General features: G+C 42.7%; 1 pseudogene; it reads right to left on the bottom strand.

Moving 5' to 3' along the window:
* Positions 1-2,926: 2,926 nt before the first annotated feature.
* Positions 2,927-24,085, bottom strand: part of LOC783854 (coiled-coil domain-containing protein 3-like) — a 49,336-nt pseudogene continuing 28,177 nt past the window's right edge.

Raw genomic sequence — 24,085 nt, 5'->3', positions numbered from 1 at the left:
CACAGTCTGGCTGGTTAGATGCACAGTTAAGTGGCAGAATAAGGTGGTAAAGAGATAAGGCCAACTACTTTGGAAGGACCCGCATTGATGCAGGTGTTTGGAGCCTTTCCTGAGGGCAAGAGATAAACTAGTGACAAAGTTAATGACACAGAAATTATAAAGCACCCACCAAGTGACAGCTACGCAAACATGACTGCTTGAGTCTGGGTGTTCTAGCCTTAACCACTACAAGACACTTGAGACGTTGATGAACTCCATGCTTTCTGAGAATGGTGTCAGGGTGTAGATGGACAGTTTCACAGTGATGGCAGTAGTAGAGAAAGGATACAGCCAGAAATAAATAGAAATACATAGACCTTTTTAGATTTTTTTTTTAAACTATGGAACATGATGAATAAATGAGGAAGAAGAATATTTTTTACTATGACTGCTCAGGCTTTCACATTTTTCATTATCTATGTATAAGAAAAAAATTAACATGGCATTTATTATCCAAACAATGGAAAGAGATGTCATTTATTGTTTACAGTGTATTTCAGAAATCAATATCTAAATTTAATTCATACATTTTGGCAACATTCCTTCTCTTAGTTCTCTAGTTATACTCCTGTCCAACTCCTGCTGCATCTGAAATAAGTCAAATATCATTTATCTTTAAGTTAAGCAAGAGATATTATCATAGGAATGTTATACAGCTTACTAAGTGTGACATTTAAATAATACTTTTAGAGACTAGACCTAACTTGAAGATTACTTAAGTAGAAAAATAATCACATAAATAAAAGAAAATACATTCCTACCTATTCCGCTTATAAATAACAGAGAACACACATATATATAGAACGTTAATCTGATAATAAGTACAATAAATATCAGTCTCTAGAGTACACATAATTTCAAAGAATTAGAGAATGACCTAGGTCAATCCTAGGATTGACCCACAAGATTACTATCTTCTCCCCCTAAGAGCTCCTGCCCTGAATACATACTTCTGAGACCTTTATTTTGATTTCTAGGTGAAGATCCTGTTCAAATGGAGGAAGTAGTTTGAGTTGAATGTTATTAAGGAGAACACACCTGCAATTTTCTTTAAACTTTTCTATTTAACAGAAACACAGAAAGGTGAGAAAATTATACACAAGAAAACAATGTACCAGCAAGTTTTTATTCTAAAGGTGTTTAGTGAGAAGGATTAACACATAACTGTTGGTTTCTATACTATGTCCCGTAGAAAGGGAAGGTCCCACAGGGGTCACTGCAGGGTTGAGGAACTGAGAAGTCACAAGTGCAGGACCTCTGGCCACTCCTTTGGCTAAAAGGCTTTATACTTATCTCTGTTTTATATAATATAGTTCCACACAAAATTTTTTTTAAAGAAAGTTTGTTTTCTTTGAAAAAAAAATTTTTTTTAAGGTATAAGAGTCATGATTTAGGCAAAGTTCGTAATTCTACAAAAGAAGTAAGAAAGCCAATGACTTTCTTACTGAGTCCAGAGTCCTATGCCAGCTCCTTCCTCAGATTAAGGAAAAAACACATAGATTTTTAACTATAATGCAGAGAAAATGAATATGTAAAACCACTTACATAGTTCAATAATGCTTGTGGCATGACATGACATAGTAGCTTTCTAACTAAATCATGTTTTAAAGGCAAGAACAAGAATAAATTATTGTCAAACTCCTATATGTAGCAGTCATTTGATATAGTTAATTTATAAAGCATACATTTAAAAAAAAAACACATGACAGGGAACTTGAAGGAGAAAAGTTTCAAGGTGAGGACTTATACTCCTACCCTCTTTATGAGAGGTGAAGAGATTTACCTAACTGGGTAAACTGGGAGAGGGAACTTCTCCCAAAGTGCTTGCTTGGTTCCAAATCTCTACTTTGAAAAGATGTATGTGCCCACAGCACCATGAAATTGGGTGTGCAGTAGGCAGCGTGTGTCTGGGATGGGGGTCAAGCATTTGCTTATTCCTCTTAGGCCTGAGTGGGAAAATGTCTGGCTTGGGATGAAGTGTTCAGAGGCCCGCTGTGACTGCACAGCTAAAGCACGTCCTCCAGTTTCACAGCTCTCATGTAGATGCATCTACATCTACCCAGTGTAGATGCAGTGCTGTGAAAGAAACCTTAATTTCTCTCCTGCAATGGCAAGAAGCCAAATGATAAAACAGGTTGAGACTGCATTTAACAAGGGCTACTTTCCATCATCACAAACATCAGGAAAACACCATTAAAACTATAAACCTATGTGCACTGACTGAAATGGATATTTTAATCACAATGATTGAACAGTGAAAACTGGTTGCAATTTAAAGACTCCCCATCATTGCTATCTTAGATACCCTTCATCCACGTGATGTCAAGATAAAGTGAGCTTCATTTATAATGTTTAAATGTTTGAATTAACTACAAATCTAGAAATATTCTACAAATGCTCAGCAAGATTGTTCTTTTTTAATTTTAAATAAAAATGCTATAGGTAAAATAGCAATTAAAGAAAATGACAAAAAATGTCATTTTTGTAAGAAATGACAAAATTTATGTAAGAAAATGACAAGAATGTTAAGCTAAAACTATAAATTAATGTTTTGATTTACTATTGTAAGTTTATTTAATTCATAAAAAGGATTTATCTAGAATTCCTTTAAACAAAAAGCATCCATATGTGGTTAGTGTTTAGATGCCAGTGATTCACTTATGCTTAGAGGCAGAAAAACTTTGTTGGGTACAGCAGAGCTTGGAAATGATTATGAACCATTGCCAACTGAAATCAATTAGAAAGGAAGTGAAACATCTGAAAGAATACTTTGGATATTAGGCAATAAGATTTCATTTCTAAAGTAGAATTTAAACTCAGCTTTTCAAGAAATTTAATAATTTAGCAAGTATCTCTTAAAATCACGAATTCTGGGACAAAAAAATCATCAAATTTCTGTCTCCTTTATTAGCACAGCTAATTATGACTTTTACCTAGGGTGCATTAAGTCAAATAAACAACTTGGAAGTTCACCAAATTCAAAACAAGGATCATTTGTATCAGAAATCTGAAACCCAGTGGAGAAAAGATAATAGAACTAACTTTGGTCAAGTAATTCTCTATGCTGTTATTCGAAGGGTGTGGAATTGAGGTAGAAGAACCTATGTTTGCTCTTGGGGTAAGATTTCCATTGAGCACTAAAGGATTATTGAAATTTCCAACACAAGGGGGCTCCAGGACTGGCCTCATGCTAAGATTGCCGAGTAAAGATTTGTTCTGCTCTTTCTCCACCTCAGGTTTGGTGTTGATCACTGCCAGCCTCTCATGAGTCCTGGGGAAGATGGAAAACACCAATTTAATGATTTGCATTTTTAAAGTTGCCATATAGTAAATGGAATTCCCAATAAACTCTTTGAACACTGAAAACACACAGCAGACCTCCTGTAAACAATGATAGTTGTAATCTTGTTCTAAAGAAGTACACATGTGTCTAGGGCTCTTCAAGTAACAAGTCACAGAAAAGAAAGGGCATCAGATAGAAAGGAAGGTGGCCTCACAGTGACACCTACTGCCCTCTGGGACACACCTGCCTCCATGAAACAGTTCAGGGATGAAGAAACACCCCATCCCACAAAGCCACGTTCAAGCATTTGCTTTCACCACCCTTGTATACACGTTTCACTCATGACCTCGGACAAATTAAGCTTTTGGCTCTGAGGAATCATCTAGAGTCACAATCTAAAGGGGAGGACAACAAAGTCAATGGGTGATTGAAAAGAGCTAAAAACAGCCCCAGGAACAATTACAAGTATCCCCTGCTTTTCCAAGGTTCACTTTATGTTACTTCCCTTCTAGGAAAGGGCTACATCAGCATCTGTTTTTGATAATAAAAAAAAAAAAATTTTTTTTGAAGAGACTTTTTGATTTCATATAAAAGGTTTCAGCATATGTTTTACAGTGAGAGGCATCACACTCCCCAAGCAGGGAGACTGGCCCCACTGAGCTCCTTCCCTGGAAGCCACACCACATCTCAGTGTCAAGTCACCACAACCCTGAACCCTATATGGGAGCACCTGTGCTTCACTTGTGCATATTCATTTTAGGCTTCAAGTAGCAGAACGTGCCCTCGGGTACCTGCTTCTTTGCTGTATGCTGTTTTGGCTTATGAAAGGCTTCCTAGGAATGCTCTGCTTTCAGACAGTGGGGAAATCTGGACTAGGCACTGGAGGTGCCATCTGCCCTTTCCATACTCCATACCCCCACCCTCAGTCAGGTCACCATACTATTTCTAGCCACTCTGTGAATTATCCTGTCTTTCACTCTTGTGTTATTTGCCCCCAATTTCACAAGCATGACTTTATGCAGTATGCTGCTGCTGCTAAGTCACTTCAGTCATTTCCGACTCTGTATGGTAAAACTTAAAAGGACACAATATTAATAGTTTCTCTTGGGCCACCCTCTAGCAGTGACCATCTAGTTAGCTTTCACTTCCTATTAATCTCATGAACTGCGCTCTATAAAAATTAGGCTTTGGAAACAAATTAATGAACTAAATTTACTTCCTGTGATTCTGTGTTTTGACTTACTTGTCTAGTTGACCTTCAAATGACTTTCTAAATTGTAGTTCTACTAGGTAGAGTTGCTTATATTTTTCCAACTCTGCTCTATGAAAATATTCTTGCAAAAGTTTCCACCTTGGAGAGTTCAGATTCCAAGTCCTTAATTCTGAGTTCCATCTGACTTCTTATGGAAGCATTATTCTTCTCTTGTAACTGCTCTAAGTTCTCCCGAGAGCTGCTTGTATCTAAAGCAAATTTTAAAAGATAACATTTTAAAAATAATCATTACTCTGGAAAATGATATTTGCTCCGTTTAGTTTTGAGTCAGTGATTCGGAAAGCAATTTTAAAGGTTAAAAAGAAAAAGAGCAGAAGTTTAAAATAATTATCATCAATGTGAAGTGAATTAAATGTGAATTATAAAATTAAAGTGGAATTATTGTTATAATGGTGCTTATATAATTTGTTAATTCAAAGAACAAGAGGATCAACTTAAAGTTTTAAAAATTGAACAAGACAACTTAAAAATAATTCAAGAGGATGGTACCAGTTCTAAACCACAATATTTTCTTTTCCTTCTAGTAGTCTTGTTTTATACCAATTGGTCTTATAAATGAAAGGATTCTCTAGTGAGAATCATTCTGATAGGTCAATTTGGTGATAACTGTGATGGAAGCAGAAATATTTAAAGGGAGAAACAAGTGTCCCCTTCCTTCCAGAAAACTACCAAACCAACCGCTCTAAGGGAAGTAGAGGAAACACAGAAGCTGTATAGATCCAAAACATAATTTACAATGAGGTCAATTCAAGCACATGACAGAGGAACAAATTAACCTGCAAACATAGGTTGACTTCCTTTAATTTCTCTACGAGATCCTGTCTCGCCCTTTCTTCAATCTCCTGTTTATACTGCTCTACTTGACTGTGTTCTATCATATTCATTTCTATATGACTTCTGAGGTTCACTACTTCTTGCTCCAACTTCTTTTTATTCTTCTCTACTTTTTCACATTTCTTTTACATTCCTTTCATAGATAATAACTCCTCTTGAAGAACTTGATTTTTTGCATCCAGATGCAGACATTTTGAACATGCAGTTTCCAGCTCTGCTGTAAGATCATCAATCTGCAAGAATAAAACAATATTGTTTGGTAATGAGGCAAGTGGACTGAGCACAGCCTAACTCAAACCCAGTACCAAATAGATATGATGGTATCTGTATTGTAGAATGTAGGACCAGGGATTATTCAGAGAATCAAGAAAGAAGTTCAAATCACCAAGAGTCACAAAATATATTCTTCACTGTCATCATCTTTGTCACACAACATTTGCACTTGATTTTACACTCATTTCTATTTTTCCTCCATAAAATGACTTCAAGTCACCTCTTAGTAGAATGTCTCTTACTCCTTCCCCCCATCTTAATGCCCCATGTTTTAAAGACATTTGAGGGATACTGTATTGAGTTATCTAGGATTGAGTTAATAAACGCTTCCCAAAAGAAGATTGTGAAAGTAAGACTCTCAATAATAAATCTTATAAATATGGATTCTAATCCCATAAGTCTTTTTCTGAACTATGAATACTTTTTGCTAACTTGAACTGCATTCCAAAGAAAAAAAAATTTTAAAGGTTAAAGAAATCCCATCTCCTAATAGCTTAATGAGATGATCCATACATTTTTCTGAACAACAACAACAACATCAAATGCCTCATTCTTGTAACCATTTGTTACTTTTCACAGAATGGAACATACCAAACAAAACAACAAACAAAATTTGCCAGAATTTCAGTGACACCGAGTTGCAAAGAACTTTCCTTTAGACAGAATGATTACTCAGTAAGTCAAGGTGAGTGGAGGTGGGGTATTGAAACTGTCTACAAATTCTTTGACACTTTTCTCTGAAATGTCCTCCCATTAAATATGTGCTGGCCTCAGTAACTGATTTCTATTGGACAGAGTCTGGGGAAACTGACTTTTGCTCTGTGGGAAAGCCCACCCTTAGCATCAGTCACTACGCTGCGAAGAAGCCCAGACCACATACTGAGCACCATGTCAGTGCCCCCACTGACTGCCCCCAAATAATGCCCCATCCAAAAGCCAGCTCCAACTGCTAGACATGTGCATGAACTAATCTTCAGATGACTCTGGTCCCCACCTTCACAACATCCCAGCTGATGCCGACTGGAAAAGAAACGTGCTGGCCTCACTCACTGAGCCTTGCCCCAACACAAATTGTTGAACAAAGTAAATGCTGTTTTGAGCACTAGGCTTTGACATGCTTTATTATAAAATTTGCTGGCAATAAATACCTGGCACAGATACTGATACTAAAAATGCCATTAAAAAAGAACTAAATGATGTGAGAATGTCTTTCAACCTGGAGGTAGGTGAGATCTGAATGGATGCAGAGAAAGAAATGAAAATCCAAAGGGCTTCATGACGTTGGAAACTGAATCCTGATGGCCCTTAAAGAGGCTGCTGGTGACAGCTTCTAGGCAAGAGAAGAAAACGATACTGAAACACAGGGGAAAGGAGACTTTTGCTATGAACCAGCTGAAAGTAACATCAATGAGAAGGATAAGCTATCTAAAAAAGGGGGGGGTGGCTGTTAAATATAAAGGAACCAGGCTGAATTATATTTGGGTTCAATATCTGTTATGTCCTTTACAGCATCTCCACATGTCCAGTGGTCACATGATGCTAAAAGAGAGAAACAGCTTCTGGGCTAAGATCAAATCTAGAGTGCTGTCAGGAAAACATGGTCTAAAGGTGAAACCTGTAGACTGTAAAACCCTTCATTAAGACCCTGTAAATACTTAAGGTGGTGCCTCAAATCCCTTTAAAGATCTTAAGGGCATAAGAATTTTAAAGGCATCATCCTACAAAGCTTCACGAGAAGCCCAAGCTGCAGAGCTTCTCTCAAAAAAGATTTGTGAGGGTAGCTTCTCCAATGACGTGAACCCCAATCCAATTCACAGGACACTTAAAGCTTTAAAGAGAACCTTGGCAGCAAAAAAACAAAAAACAAAAAAACAAACAAACAAAAAAAACAGTGCTTGGCCTAACAGAGACCAAGACATACAAATGAGAATAGGCCTTTGGGATTTTCTTAGAAGTTCAATAAAGAGGAAGCTGGCTTAAGAAACATGACTCAGCTACAGACAGAGGTCATTTCTTAGGAAAAGGACAGCACACAGAGCCCAGAGGGTATAAAAAAGGAGAAGCACTCCTATGGGCAGGACCAAGTCCTCATCAAAGGGCTGGCAGCACCAAACTGGACCTCAGAGCTGCTATGGACTATAGTGCCTCCCACTTCCCATTTCTGAACGGGAGAGTCTAGTCATTCAGCAGAATGGTGGGGGTGTGGGTGGCAGATAACTTTTCCCTTTAGTTCTCAAGTCTTAGTACTGAGAGGGTTGTGCTCACAGGGTCACACTCTAGAAATCACACCCAGAAACCTCATCTGCATGTGCCATCTGTACCTGATGAAGACGGTAAGACCTCTACTTGAGCCTGGGCCTGACACTGTTAACAACTGAGACTTGTGAGGGAACGGGTAGGGAAAAGGGTATTTTTCATTGGAAGGGGTATAAAAAATTGTGGCCAGTGAGTAACTGTGCTAGTTTTTAAATGTACCCATTAGTTTTAAAAACTTTATTCTGTAAAAAAACGGTAGAATATAGGCCAAGTATAAGTGACTTACTCCTATTGAACAGAAGATGATGAAAGTGATGCTGTGTGAACTGCAAAGCGAGGTTAGACAAGGCAGCAGAGCTTCTGCCTGGCTCTCAACCTGGGTACCAGGCTCCATGTTGTGAGGAAGCCCAGGCTGCAAAGAGAGCCTAGGTGTTCAGGGTAGATGTTTCACTTGTCTGCCTTCACCAAAGTCCAGCCGACCACAGATACCAACTATCAGACATGGGAATGAACATACTTTCACCCAATTCTAGTCCCCAGCCCTCGAGCTGCCCCACCTGAAGCTGAGGGGACGAGAAGCCAGCCGTCCTGGCTACCTTTTCCTAAGTGTAGATTTTGAACAAAACCAATGTTGTTTATTGGAGCCACTAAACTTAAAGCTGATTAGGAAAAAAACAGAAAAATGGATTTTTGAAAAAGAGAAAATAAACAAACATAACTTAAATTCAGGTAGAAACTGGTCTCCTATAAACTGGAATATAATAAAAGGTGAGATTTTTAATGACAATGTTGATGAGAAGCATATAACTAGAAGGAAGACTTAAGAACTATTCATGAAGAAGTTTGTTCAGGGTTCCCTTCAATGACAATTTCTTACAAATAGGCAGTTGTGACTCCTTAGAATTTCTGCTCAAGTTTGAATGCAATGAAGACTAGTAAGCAATGAGACATATGATTTGAACTATAAGAAATAACTAGAAATAGTTTAATTACCAAAATCAGACTTTTGATCTCATCTCATCTAAAAGAGATGGGTAGCTTTGAGTAGTTACTAATGTAGAACTCAATTTCATTGTTCTCTCCTCAGAGAGAGAAATAAAACACCACAAGATGCCACTTCATACTTGCTAGGATGGCTATATTCACAGAGACAGGTAATGACTAGTGTTGACAGGAATGTATAGAAATGGGAACATTTTACATACTTTGGATAAAAATATAAAATGATGCAGCCATGCTGGAAAACAGTATGGAAGGTCCTCAAAAGGTAAAACAGAATTGCTGTATAATACAGCAAATCTATTCATAACTGTATTCCCAAAAGAAATGAAAAAAAATATGTCCACATCAAAACTTAGACATAAATGTTCACAGCAACATTACTGACATTGGCCAAAAAGTAGAAACAACCCCAAAGGCCCATCAGATGATGAATGGAAAAATAAATGTGGTACGTCCATACAATAAAATCAAGAAAATACTGATAAATGTTAGATGTACCTTGAAAATATTATGCTAAATGAAAGAAGGCAGTCACAAAGGATCCCATATTGTGTGATTCCACTGACACAAAATATCCAGAAAAGGGACATCTACACAGTCAGGGAGTGGAGTCATGGTTCCCTCAGGCTGGGAAGATCAGAAAAGGAAAACCGGCACACGGTGATTTCTTTGGAAGGTGATGAAAATATTCTAATGTGGTAATGCCTGTATAATTATTTAAATACAATAAAGTTACTGAAGTGTACCGTTTAAATGAATGAACTGCATGGTATGTTCATTAGATTTCAACAAACCTGTCACCAAAAACAACAGATACTTTGGGGTCATTAATGCTGTGCTGCTCAGCTTCAGATCACCAGCCAGGGTTCAAGACAGAGAGAGTTAAGAGTGTGCCCTTTTTATCTCGAAATGATATAGGGAAAAGCTGTCATTTTTACTGGTGTCTAACCTAAAAAATTAATAGACAAATTTGTTTCACTGCTCAAAGCATGGAATGATTTATATTTACTCAAATTAAGTGATTTTGGGGTTCTAAAACTGATTAAAAATTACCTTATGTTTTAGCATATTAATTTGAATATCCATTTCAGCTTGACTGGTTTTTAAATCTCCGTGGAAACTAAGCTCTCCATTTTCATATTCATTTAACTTCCTTCTTGTCATTTTTAAGAGTTTCTTAAATCTGTAGAAATGTATAGAATGAGTAAGTTCTTTAAGAGCAGATATTTAATAATTAAACAGATATATGTTCTATCAGATAAACAAATCTATAAATTATAATCCTTTCTCATTGTTCAAATTTAGTATTCCTTGAAAGCATAATAACTAAATTATAATCTTAGATAAATATTATGAAGAAAAATTTTATCACATTTAAATATACTGTGTGTGATATATGTAATATATGAGTTCTTACAAATAACGTCAATTTTTAGCATGCTAGTGTGAAATATTAATTTATTAAATATTAGTTATAAACGAGAGATCAGTATTCAAGCTAAAGATGAAGATATATTATATATGAATGTTTTTTTGAAAAGACACAAGACACGTTTGTTCCTACTGACCACAGCCTCTACAAAAAGAAAAGGAAGTAGATACAAAAAACCAACAAGATTCTTACTCAAAATTGAAAAGAAAAGAAAAAGAAAAATCTTTGGAGCCTGAGTTAAGCGGGAAATAACCCAGGCTGACAGTTTTAGAAGAAAGGAAATCAGAAGAGAGAGAGGGGTACCAGTCTCTTCAAGACTGTTTTAACAGTAGAAATCTTGCCCAGCACATTGTTAACAAAATGCAAAGCAATGTAGAGAAAATTAAAAGAGAAAAATATTAATGAGAATCAGAGAAGAATCCTTTGTATAATCATCCCTTGGCATCCACAGAGGACTGGTTCAAAAATCCCCCAACACTCCATGGATACAAAATCCACTGATGCTCAAGTTTCCCTAAGCACATCTTCCCTATACTTTCAGACATCCCTAGATTACTTACATTATCTAATACAATGTAAATGCTTTGTAAATAGTTATAAATACAGTGTAAACACTATGGAAATAGTTGCCAGCTTGAGACCAATCCAAGTTTTCCTTTTTGGAACTTTCTCAAATTTTTTTTTCCCTGAATACTTTTGATCTTGGGTTGGCTGAATCTGTAGATGATGAGGGTTAACTGCACTCAGCAAAAAAACAGAAGCAGGTTTTTATCTTACTGATCAAAACATGGTCACTAATTTATTATTCTTTAAGTTACACATAGATTTTCATATATACATTTTATAACTAAAATTTTGGGGCCAAAAGAAAATATAAGCCAAATCAGGATACATTTTAATGTTGTTCAACAATAACACAGGTAGGTTTTTAGATAATAAATTCCTTGAATGATGAAGGGAAGGAACACAATTAAAAGAAGGCAGGACTACCAAAAAGAACAAAGATACTTTGCAGAAGTAAAAATTCAGCATAGATGATGAGGAAGAGAGTGACGTTACTACATGCAGAGGCACGGTTGTTACTGTTTTAGAAATCATTGTAGATAAGTATAACACTGCTGCACTCAAAAACATTTCAGATTGTGCTGACTTTCCACAGTCAACCTTGAAATGGGATAATGTGTTTAATTATGAAAATACACATAAAAATGAATTTGTATCTAAGGTTTTAAATAAAATAAAATTATTCTTTTATTAATAGTTGAGATTATCAGAAATATTAAAGTCTTACCCAATAATCTCTTTTTCAAACTCATTGTTTTTCTTCTTTTCTTGGTCCAAGCTATTTTCCAGAGATTGTTTTAATTCAATGTATTTCTTTAATTGTTCCTTTTCATCCTCAGACTTAGAAAAAAACAATTTAAGAAAATTATTTTTAAATACCTAGAGAGACTTATTCTTTCTTAAAAATATTATTTCTCATGAGTTCACAGGTTAATATGAATTTATAGTAAACACAGTTTTTAAACCTGATTGATGCCAATTACAGATTTAAAAATTGATGACTTTTCCTAAAACAACTTAAAATGATTTTTCATTTCATCATTTTCCTGGAATTTAAATTACCAACATTTATTTGTTAAAAATAGAGACTTTTACACATAAAATACTAAATGTTAATGAAAGTTTTTTTAAACACTGCCTATATTTACATTTTACTTTCTAGAGATGCTCTAAAAGCATTTTCATCAATGGTTCAAGATATTCCAGGTTTTGGTAAGTCACACCTTACTGAAGTAATCTTTGAAAAATTCCCATGCAACCCCCATCTCTTAAAAAAAATGTAACAAATGAAAAATACAGTCGTACAGAAAAATGGTTCTATACAGACATAGTATTCATTCTTAATGAAGAGAACAAACTACAATATTTAAAATGATTCATCCTCAGAAATCTCACAGAAAGATCTAGATTACAAAAGAAACTTAAAATTCTCAAATCATTACTCAAATTTCTGGACTCAAATAGATGTTTGTGTACCAATGTTCAAAGCAGCATTATTAACAATAGTCAGAAGGTGGAATTTCATTGACAGATGAATGAATAAACAAAATGTGGTCTATATAAAATATTGCTTTTGGACTGTCACAATTTTTAAAATTAAAATCTTACTATAAAAATCATTAATTTTATGAATTCAGTCGATTCCTTCTATAGAGGAATCACAGTACTAGTAGCAAGCAGTATCAATAAAAATACAATAAGCTAATCAATGAGACTTTTCATATTGTCCAAAATATTCTTATATATTACTAGTAAAAAAAATTAAAATCCTTTCTCAGTATGACAGAAATTAAGAGGTTGACTTACCAATCTTGTACATAACAGGTTTTTCTGAAGCTGTTCAATTTTGCCCATTTGCTTTTTGACTGTAGTCTGTAAGTTGACATTTTCAATTTCAAGCCTAAAATGCAGATTTTAAATAATTATTCTCACACATGGTTTTTTTTTTTTTTAAGGTTTTTTTTTTTTTTTGATGTAGACCATTTTTAAAGTCTTTATTGAATTGACTGCAATATTGCTTCTGTTTTATGATTTTGTTTTTTGGCTACGAGGCACCTGGGGCCCCAGCTCCCCAACCAGGGATCAAACCCACACCCTCTGCCTTGGAAGGCATAGTTTTAACCCTTGGACTGTCATGGCATTCCTTCACACATAGATTTTTAAAATATCACACTTTTTTTGAACAAACATCTTCAGGTTCAATTACACAGGTTCTTAGAATTTTGAAAAGTGATTTGGCCACTGTATTGTTTTTCTATTTGTGACTAATCACCTTCCCTGGTGGCTCAGATGGTAAAGAATCTGCTGACAATGCAGGAGACCCGGGTTCAAACCCTGAGTCAGGAAGATCCCCTGGAGAAGGGAATGGCAACCCACTCTAGGTTTCTTGCCTGGAGAATTCCATGGACAAAGGAGCCTGGACGACTAGAGTCCATGGAGTTGCAAGGAGTCAGACATAACTGAGTGATTAAAATTTTCACTTTTCAGTTGTGGATAATGTGCAAAATATGGAAATAATGGGGGAAAATTATGCATCTCAAAATAGCTCAAAGCTGAAATGTTACACAGCTTCATGATAATGTGCTTATTATCACTATTGATCTATTCTTATATTATACTGTTTATCTGCTTTATATTTATTTTCTACTTTAAATTTTATATTTATTTTCTGCTTTAAATCATACTTTTGGATGTGATCCTGTGTTTTCTCAGCACATCTCACAGCCTCTGTAAGTTGATCTTGTGCTTCTTGCAACTAAAAAAAAAAAAAAAAGAAAAAACAACTGTTTTAACTACTACCTAGTAAATCCGCCATCATTGGTGTTTTTCTCTTTTGTCTGCATATTGTCAACAGCTGCTTTCCCACCATACAGCAGAGATGAGTTGTTACAGCAGACACCTTACAGTCCACAAAGTGAAAATACGTCCTGTCTGCCCTCTGCAGGTTACTGACCTCTCCACTAGCACTCAAACACAACATCATCCATGCTTTAAATCAGGTTTTCTCAAATAAACACACAAATTTATAAACTACTCAAATGGGGGAAGACAGAAGACTACCTTATGGTAAAGAATTTTTTTTTTTTTTTTAATCCAGGCTCCACATCGGCTATCACTTTAAATATCCACATATGTAAATAACCACAGATCTTCCAATGGTTATGAGAGCTAACACTGCTGTTGGTGACAACCAGATGCTTCAGGAACTAGTGTGAGAGGCAGTAGCTACACAGGAGCCAGAATGAGTGGGCCTGTGTGACAGTTCCATCAGTTCTGATCTGTGTGTCCTGGAGCAAATCACTTAACCTTCCGGTATTTCAGTTTCTCCATCCATAAAATGGACATAATGGTAGCATCATTGGGATGTTTGAAAGATTATATTGCGGACTTTACATAATGTACTTTAGAGAAAGAAATGGCTCCAGTATTGCCAGAAGGAAACCCGCTCCAGTATTCTTGCCTGGAGAATCCCATGGACAGAGGAGCCTGGTGTGCTACTGTTCATGAGGCCACAAAGAATTAGACACGACTGACTAACCACATACATAAACTATTTAGAAGAGGAAGTGATCTAAAGTGAGGCCTGATCCCCTGCCGTGACTCCAGAGCACTCCCGCGCTCACCCTCACAACTCGAATGGAGACTTGACATTCCTGAGGCAACACGAGAGGCTCCCTGAGTTCCCTGTGGTACCTAGAGAGGAATCCCAAGCCTCCCGCCGGAATTTGAGACAAATCATGAGATTCCCCCGTCAACTCGACATGAGGCTGTTTTCTCCTGCAGCTCCTAGAAAGCATTCCCACGTTCCCTCTCAAAACTCGAGAGGAGGCTTGACTACCTTCATGCAACTCAAGGGGGCCCAGAGATCCCCGTCACAACTCGAGATGAAAGCTGAGTTTCCTGCCACAGCTCGACAAAAGCCCCGTGTGTTCTACATCATCTGGAGATGAGGGCCCATTCCTGCTTCAACTCAAGAGGAATCCCAACTTCCACTCGCACCACAAGAGGAGGTCTGTGTCACCGATTGAATCTCAAGTGGAACCCAGCAGATCCTGCTGCAAGGAAAAAGGAAGCCAAGTTCCCCCTCTGCTCCAGATAAGTCCTGATTCCCCTGCACTGGCTCCAATGGATCACTGAGTATCTCCTCACAAAAGGATGGGAGGCCTGTCACCCCTGCCTATCCTCTTGAAAAAGCCCCAAATCCCTGCCTGAACTCGACCAGAGGCCTGAAACCCCTTTGATAACACGAGAGGAATGCAGAGTTCCATGCCTCAACAACAGACGAGCACTGATTTCCTAGCTGAACCTTGACAGGAAGCCCGAGATCCCGGTCACAGCCAGAGAGGAACAATGAGTTTCCCGACTGAACTCTAGACAGGGCCCTATTCGCCAGCAGCAACTCGAGAGGAATACAGATGTGCCCTTTGCAACTTGAAAAGAGACCTGACTTCTCTGAGGCAACACGAGTGGGTCCCTGAAGTCCCCATCACAACTTGAGAGGATCCCCAAGCTTCCCGCCACAACTTAAGAACAACCACGAGGTTCTCCCCTCAACGCGAGATGAGGCCCTTTTCCAAAGCAGTGTCTGGAGAGAAACCCCGCGTTCCCTCTTGAAATGCAAAAGGCTACTTGACACCATTGAGGCAACTCAGGAAGGCCCCCGAGATACCTGTCCCCACTTGAGAGGAACAAGAGTTTCCCACCACATCTTAAGAAGAGCCCCATTGTCCCCTCCTCATCTTGAGATGAGGATCCATTCCCCTTCTTTGCCTGTAAAGGAATCCCGACGTTCCCGTTGCACCTCAGGAAGAGGCCGGTCTCACCTTGAAACTCGAGAGGAACTCCAGGGGTCGTGCCACCATTTGAAAAGACCCTGATGTCCCCATCCACTCGAGATAATGCCTCATTCCCCTGCAATGACTCGAATGTTACCAGGACATTCATGACATATCAACTCACGACATGAAGGGAGGACTGAGAGCCCCGTGACGCCTCTAGAAATAGCCAGAGATCCCTGCCTGCACTCGACAGGAGGCCTGACACCCCTTTACCACCTCAAGATGAAAGTGGAGTTCCATTATGCAACACGAGACTACATGTGACTCCCCAGTGGAATCTCCATAGGGACCCTGAGATCCCTGTCAAAGCTGGAGAGGAACACTGAGTTCCCCACCTCTACTAGAGATGAGGCCCTAGCCGCCTGAACCAACTCGAGTGGAATCCCTAGAGGCCCCTCACAACTCGAAAGGATTCCTGACTTCACAGAGACAACATGAGAGGCTCCCTCAGGTTCCCGTGGCAACTTGAGGGAACCCATACTTCCTGCCGCAACTCGAGAAACACCTTGAGATTCCCCCTTCCATGCGAATTGTGGCCTGATTCCACTGCCGTGACTCCAGAGCACTCCCGTGCTCGCCCTCGCAACTCAAATGGAGACTTGACTTTCCTGAGGCAACAGGAGAGGCTCCCTGAAGTCCCCGTGGTACCTGAAGAGGAATCCCAAGCCTCCAGTCGCAACTCGAGACAAACCACCAGATTCCCCTGTCAACGCGAGATGAAGCCTTTTTCTCCTGCAGCACCTCGAGAGCAATCCCAAGTTCCCTCTCAAAACTTGAGAGGAGGCTTGACTCCCTTCATGCAAATTAAGAGGGCCCAGAGATCCCCGTCACAACTCGAGATGAAAGCCGAGTTTCCTGCCACAAGTAGAGAAGAGCCCTGTGTTTCCCACCTCATCTGGAGATGAGGGCCCATTCCCTGCTTCAACTCGAGAGGATTCCCAACATCCGCTCACACCACAAGAGGAGGCCTGTGTCACTGCTTGAATCTTGAGTGGAACCCTGCGGATCCTGCTGCAAAGAAAAAGGATGCCTAGTTCTCCCTCCGCTCCAGGTAAGTCCTGATTCCCCTGCATTGGCTCCAAAGGAACACCGAGTATCCCCTCACAACAGGGTGCGAGGCCTGTCGCTCCTGCCTATCCTCTTCAAAAAGCCCAAATTCCCTGCCTGAACTCGACTGGAGGCCTGACACTCCTTTGACAACTCGAGAGGAATGCAGAGTTCTATGCCTCAACACCAGATGAGGCCTGACTCTCTAGTTGAACCTTGATAGGAGATCCCGGTCACTGCTGGAGAGGAAAACCGATTTTTCCGACTGAACTCTAGACACGGCCTTATTCGCCAGCAATGACTCGAGAGTAAACCCGACGTGCCCCTCGCAACTTGAAAAGACAACTGACTTCTCTGAGGCAACAGGAGCGGGTCCCTGAGGTCCCTGTAGCAACTCAAAAGGAACCACGAGATTCTCCCCTCAACGTGAGATGAGGCCCTTTTCCAGACCAGTGTCTCGAGAGAAACCCCACGTTCCCTCTTGAAACGTGAAAGGATACTTGACACCCTTGAGGCAACTCAGGAAGGTACCCGATATACCCATCCCCACTCGAGAGGAACACCAAGTTTCACACCACAACTCAAGAAGAGGCCCGTTTTCCCCCTCCTCAACTCGAGATGAGGGCCGATTCCCCTGTTTCGTCGGGAAAGGAATCCCGACGTTGCCGTTGCAACTCAGGAGGAGGGAGGTCTCACCTTGAAACTCGAACGCATCCCCAGGAGTCGTGCCTCAATTCCGAAAGACCCCGATTTCCTCATCCACTCCACATAAACCTGATTCCCCTGCGCGGGCTTGACTGGAACCCTGCGGATTGCCTCAAAACATGAAGGGAGGTGTGACAGTCACGTGGCACCTTGAGAAAAAGCCCCAGACCCCTGTGTCCACTCGACAGGAAGCCTGACAACTCTTTTACACCTTGAGAGGGAAGCAGAGTTCCATGTTTCCACACGAGACGAGGCCTGACTCCCCTGTTAAAACTCCATAGGAACCCCGAGGTCCACGTGAGAACTGGAGAGGAATACTGAGGTTCCAGCCTCAACTCGAGATGATGCCCTATGAGCCTGCACCGCTGGGAGAGGAGTCCCAAGAGGCCCCTCGCAACTCGAATGGAGACTTAATGTTCCTGAGGCAACATGAGTGGGTCCCTGAGGTCCCCGTCGCAACTCAAGAGGTACTCCAAGTTTCCTGCTGCAACTCGAGAAAACCCATGAGAGTCTCCCCTCAACACAAGATGTGGCCTCTTTCTGCTGCAGCATCTCGAGAGAAATCCCACCTTCCCTCTTGAGCTTCAAAAGGGTGCTTGACACTCTTCAAGGCAAATCAAGAAGTTCCCCGACATACCCGTCTGCACTCAAGAGGAACACCGAGTTTCCTGCCACAACTCAAGAAGAGCCCCATTTTCCCCTCCTCATCTCGAGATGAGGGTCCATTCCCCTGCTTCATCTGCAAAGGAATCCTGACGTTCCCATCGCACCTCAGGATGAGGCCGGTCTCACCTTGAAACTCGAGAGGAACTCCAGGGGTCATGCCACCCTTCGAAAAGACCCTGATGTCCCCGTCCACTCGAGATAAGGCCTCATTCCCCTGCAACGACTTGAATGTCACCCCGAGTATCAACTCACAACACGGAGGGAGGACTGAGAGTCCCGTGGCGCCTCTAGAAATAGCCCCAGATCCCTTCCTCCACTCGACAGGAGGCCTGACACCCATTTTCCACCTCGAGAGGAAAGTGGAGTTCCATGCCCCAACACGAGACAATGTCTGACTCCCTAGTCGAATCTCCATAGGGACTATGAGATCCCTGTCAGAGCTGGAGAGGAACCCTGAGTTTCCCACCGTGACTCGAGACAAACAACGAGATTCCCCAGTTAATGCGATATGAGGCCCTTTTCTTCTACAGCGCCTCGAGAACAATCCCAAGTTCCCTCTCAAAACTCAAGAGGAGGCTTAACTCCGTTCATGCAACTCAAGGGGGCCCAGAGATCCCTGTCACAACTCAAGATGAAAGCCCAGTTTCCCGCCCCAATTCGACAAGAGCCCCGTGTGTCCCACCTCATCTGGAGATGAGGGCCCATTCTCAGCTTCAACTCAAGAGGAATCCCAACTTCCCCTTGCACCACAAGAGAAGGCCTGTGACACCCATTGAATCTCAAGTGGAACCCTGTGGATCCTGCTGCAAGGAAAAAGGATGCTGAGTCCCCCCTCTGCTCCAGATAAGTCCTGATTCCCCTGCACTGGCTCCAATGGAACACCGAGTATCCCCTCACAACATAATGGGAGGCCTGGCGCCCCTGCCTATCTTCTTGCAAAAGCCCAAATTCCCCGCCTGAACTCGACCAGAGGCCTGACACCCCTTAGACAACTCTAGAGGACTGCACAGTTCCATGCCTCAACACAAGACGAGGCCTACCTCCCCTGTTCAAACTCCACACAAAGCCCGAGATTGATGTCAGAAATGGTGAGGAACCCTGAGGTTCCCGCCTCAAGTCGAGATGAGGCCCTATTCATCCTTGCAGCAACCTTGAATTTCCTGCCTCAATTCGAGATGAGGCCCTAGCCGCCTGCACCAACTCTAGAGGAATCCCGAGAGGCCCCTCACACCTTGAAAGCATTCCTGACTAACCAGAGACCACATGAGAGGCTCTCTCAGGTCCCCGTGGCAACTCGGGGGAACCCAAACTTCCTTCTGCAACTGGAGAAACACCTTGAGATTTTCCGTTCCATGCGAATTGAGGCCTGATTCACCTGCCATTACTCCAGAGCATTCCCGCCCTCCCCCTTGCTATTAGAATGGAGACTTGACTTCCCTGAGGCAACACAAGAGGCTCCCTGAGTTCCCCATGGTACCTGGAGAGGAATCTGAAGCCTCCCACAGCAACTCGAGAAAAACCACGAGATTCCCCTGTCAACGCGAGATGAGGCCGTTTTCTCTTTGATAGGAAGCCCGAGATCCTGGTCCCCGCTGTAGAGGAACACTGAGTTTCCCAACTGAACTCTAGACACGGCCCTATTCACCGGCAATGACTCGAGAGGAATCCTGACGTGCCCCTCACAACTGGAAGACAACTGACTTCTCTGAGGCAACACGAGTGGGTCCCTGAGGTCCCCGTCACAACTCAAGAGGAACCACAAGCTTCTCTCCGCTACTCGAGAACAACCACGAGATTCTCCCCTCAACATGAGATGAGGCCCTTTTCCAGAGCCGTGTCTCGAGAGAAACCCCACATTCCCTCTTGAAATGAGAAAGGATACTTGACACCCTTGAGACAACTCAGCAAGGTCCCTGAGATGCCCATCCCCACTGGAGAGGAACGTCGAGTTTCACACCACAACTCAAGAAGAGCCCCGTTTTCACCCTCCTCAACTCGAGATGAGGATTGATTCCCCTGCTTCATCAGGAAAGGAATCCCAACATTGCCGTCGCCCCTCAGGAGGAGGCCGGTCTAACCTTGAAACTCAAGCACATTCCCAGGAGTCGTGTGTCAATTCGAAAAGACCCCAATTTCCACATCCACTCCAGATATGCCTGATTCCCCTGCACTGACTTGACTGGAACACCGTGGATCAACTCAAAACACGAAGGGAGGTGTGACAGCCCCGTGGCACCTTGAGAAAAAGCCCCAGACCCCTGTGTCCACTTTACAGGAAGCCTGACACCTCTGTTACACCTTGAGAGGGAAGCAGAGTTCCATGTCACCACATGAGACAAGGCCTGACTTCCCTTTTGAAACTCCACAGGAACCCCGAGATCCATGTCAGAACTGGAGAGGAACCCTGAGGTTCTAGCCTCAACTCGAGATGAGGCCCTATGCCCCTGCACTGATGGGAGAGGAATCCCAAGAGGCCCCTCGAAACTTGAATGGAGACTTGACTTTCCTGAGGCAACACGAGCGGGTCACTGAGGTCCCATCGCAACTCAAGAAAACCCAGGAGAGTCTCCCTTCAATGCGAGATGAGGCTCCTTTCCACTGCAGCGTCTTGAGAGAAATCCCACCTTCCCTCTTGAGCCTCGAAAGGGTACTGGACACCCTTTAGGCAACTCAAGAAGTTACCTGATATACCCGTCTCCACTTGAGAGGAAAACTGAGATTCCCACCACAACTCAAGAAGAGCCCCATTTTCCCCTCCTCACCTCGAGATGAGGGCCCATTCCCCTTTTTCGTCTGCAAAGGAATCCCGACTTTCCCGTCGCACCTCAGGAGGAGGCCATCTCACCTTGAAACTCGAGAGGAACTCTGGTGGTCGGGCCACCGTTTGAAAAGACCCTGATGTCCCCACCACTAGAGATAAGGCCTCATTCCCCTGAAACGACTAGAATGTCACCCCAAGTATCAAGTCACAACAAGAATGGAGGATTCAGAGCCCCGTGGGGCCTCTAGAAATAGTCCCAGATCCCTACCTCAACTCGACAGGAGGTGTGACACCCCTTTTCCACCTGGAGAGGGAAGTGGAGTTCCATGCCCCAACATGAGATGACATCTGACTCCCCAGTGGGATCTCCATAGGAAACCCAAGATCCCTGTCAGAGTTTGAGAGGAACCTTGAATTTCCTGCCTCAATTCGAGATGGGGCCCTAGTCCCCTGTACCAACTCAAGAGGAATCCCTTGAGGCACCTCACACCTTGAAAGCATTCCTGACTTCCCAGAGACCACATGAGATGTTCCCTCAGGTCCCCGTGGCAACTCAAGGGAACCCAAACTTCCTGCCACAACTCGAGAAACACCTTGAGATTCCCACTTCCACGTGAATTGAGGCCTGATTCACCTGCCATTACTCCAGAGCACTCCTGTCCTCCCCTTCGCAACTCAAATGGAGACTTGACTTCCCTAAGGCAACACGAGAGGCTCCCTGAGTTCCCCGTGGTACCTGGAGAGGAGTCCCAAGCCTCCCACCGCAACTCGAGAAAAACCATGAGATTCCCACATCAACGTGAGAAGAGGCCATTTTCTCCTGCAGCGCCTTGAGAGCAATCCCAAGTTCCCTCTTAAAATTCAAGAGGAGGGTTGACTCCCTTCATGCAACTCAAGGGGGCCCAGAGATCCCTGTCACAACTCAAGATGAAAGCCGAGTTTCCCACCACAAGTAGAGAAGAGCCCTGTGTTTCCCACCTCACCTGGAGATGAGGCCCCATTCCCTTCCTCAACTCAAGAGGAATCCCAACTTCCGCTCACACCACAAGAGAAAGCCTGTCTCACCTACTGAATCTCGAGTGGAACCCCGCAGATCCTACTTGAAGCAAAATGGGAGGCCAAGTTCCCCCTCAGCTCGAGATAAGTCCTTATTCCCCTGCACTGGATCCAATGGAACACCGAGTATCCCCTCACAAAAGGATGGGAGGCCTGTCTCCCCTGCTGATCTCTAGAAAAAGCCCAAATGCCCCGCATGAACTCGACTGGAGCCCTGACCCCGCCTTTGACAACTCGAGAGGAATGCAGAGTTCCATGCCTCAACACCAGATGAGGCCTGACTCCCTAGCTGAACCTTGATAGGAAGCCCGAGATGCCTGTTGCCACCGGAGAGGAACACTGAGTTTCCCGACTGAACTCTAGACACGGCCCTATTTGCCAGCAGTGACTCGAGAGGAATCCTGACGTGCCCCTCGCACCTCGAAAAGAAACCTGACTTCTATGAGAGAACACGAGCGGGTCCCTGAGTTCCCCATTGCAACTCAAGAGGAACCCCATGTTTCCTGCTGCAACTTGAGAAAAAACACGAGATTCTCCCCTCAATGTGAGACTAGGCCCTTTTCCAGAGCAGTGTCTCGAGAGAAATCCCGCATTCCCTCTGGAAATGTGAAAGATGTTCCCTCCTGACACCCTTGATGCAACTCAGGAAGTTCCCGGACATTCCTGTCCCCACTCAAGAGGAAAACAAAGATTCCCGGCACACCTCAATCTGAGCCCCTTTGCCACTCCACATCTCAAGATGGGGGTCAATTCCCCTGCCTTGTCTGGAAAGGAATCCCAATGTTCCCATTGCACCTCAAGTGGAGGCCGGTCTCATATTGAAACTCGACAGGAACCCTAGTGGGTCTTGCCACTATCCCAAAGACATCGATTTCTACATCCACTCCAGATAAGGCCTGATGCCCCGGCACCGATTCGAATGTAACCCTGAGTATCGAGACCCAATATGAAGTGGCACTGACACCCCGGGTGCAACCTCCAGAAAAAGCCGCAGGTTCCAAATCCAACTCGACAAGAGGCCTGACACCCCATTCACAGCTTGAGAGGCAAGCCAAGTTCCATGCCTCAACACAAGATGAGGCCTATCTCCCCTGTTCAAACTCCACACAAACCCCGAGATTGATGTCATAAATGGAGAGGAACCCTGAAGTTCCTGCCTCAACTCAAGATGAGGCCCTATTCATCACTGCAGCAACGCGAGAGGAATCCCGAGGTGCCCCCTCACACCTCGAAAGATCTGACTTCCCTGAAGAGACATGAGCAGGTCCCCCATGTCCACACACAACTTGAGTGGAACCCTAAGCTTCCTGCCATTACTCCACAAAAACCCACAAAATTCTCCCCTCCACAGGAGATGAGGCCCTTTTACGCTGCAGCATTTCCCAAGAAATCCCACGTTCCCTCTTGGAACTCGAAAGGGAACTTGACACCCTTTACGAGACCCCAGAAGCTTCCCGAGATACCCGTTCCCACTGGAGAGCAACACTGAGTTTCCCACCACAACTCAAGATGAGCCCCGTTTTCCCCTCCTCAACTCGAGATGAGTGTCAATTCCCCTGCTTCGTCTGGAAAGGAATGCCAACATCAACGTCGCACCTCAAGCAGAGGCCGGTCACTACTTGAAACTGGAAAGGAACCCGGTGGTCTTGCCACAGTTTGAAAGACATGGATATTCCCATCCAGTCGAGATAAGGCCTGATTCCCTTGCACCTATTCGAATAGAACCCTGAGAATCAACTCACAACATGAAGGGAGGACTGATACCCCAGTTGCAAATTTGAGAAAAGCCCCAGGTCCCCAATTCAACTCAACTGGAGGCCTGAAACCTCTTTTACAGCTCGAGAGGAAAGCAGAGATCCATGCCTCAACACAAGTCGAGACTTGACTCTGTGTTTGAAACTTCGGACACACACCCGAGATCCTCGTCAAAACAGGGAGGAAACCTGAGGTTCCCGTTTCAACTGCAGATGAGACCCTCTTCCATTGCACTGACCCCAGAGGAATCCCGAGAGGCCACTCACAACACGAAATGAATCCTGACTTCCCATAGGCATCA

The sequence above is a fragment of the Bos taurus genome, chromosome 5, assembly GCF_002263795.3.
Source record: "Bos taurus isolate L1 Dominette 01449 registration number 42190680 breed Hereford chromosome 5, ARS-UCD2.0, whole genome shotgun sequence".
NCBI lineage: Eukaryota > Metazoa > Chordata > Mammalia > Artiodactyla > Bovidae > Bos > Bos taurus.
Note: the sequence above shows the minus strand (reverse complement) of the source record. Positions and strands in the feature narration are given on the sequence as shown.